Here is a 633-nt window from a genome sequence, read left to right on the forward strand (position 1 = left end):
TAAGGAAATCTCGTCGTTTCACTCTTCTTCAAGTACCATCGGATTAGTCAACTCAAACGCTGAGAGATTACTATAGAACCAAGGCGGCTTTGAGGCTGGCTCCACTCTCCAAATAGAGCAGTTACTTCGTTGACGACAAGAACCCCATTTCCACTAGCCAAAGAGCAATTCATTTCTTCGACTCGATGCCTCCTCATTTGCTCCCATTCCCATATTAATAAAAGAATTAGGGAAATGCGAGGGAAAAGAATGCCAAAAGCATTTAGAGATTTGACTGGGATTCGTTCTGGCTCAGATGGCGAGGGATTGCTATAACTATTTTTAGAAGCATTAATGAGATCTCTTTTTTTCACAAAGTGATATGGAAAATCATGCGGAAGAACCTATATGTAAAAATAATTCCAGATTCCCATCATACATTACCAAACTTCCAAATAAGAATAAGCTAAAAATGGATAAATACCTTAAGGAACTGGAAGCAGACCCTGATTATAAAGGGCAACCTCCTAAACCATCAGTATTCCTTGTAGGTGACATTGAAACCATTCCCTTGTTGGATCGGAACTATGTTCCCGCGGAGATAATAGAATCCAAAATCTTCCCCGCCACCACGCTTATGCAGCCGCCTTTACG

The sequence above is a fragment of the Triticum urartu genome, chromosome 3A (assembly GCF_056163025.1).
Source record: "Triticum urartu cultivar PI428250 chromosome 3A, HENAU_Tu73, whole genome shotgun sequence".
In the NCBI taxonomy this organism is placed as follows: domain Eukaryota; kingdom Viridiplantae; phylum Streptophyta; class Magnoliopsida; order Poales; family Poaceae; genus Triticum; species Triticum urartu.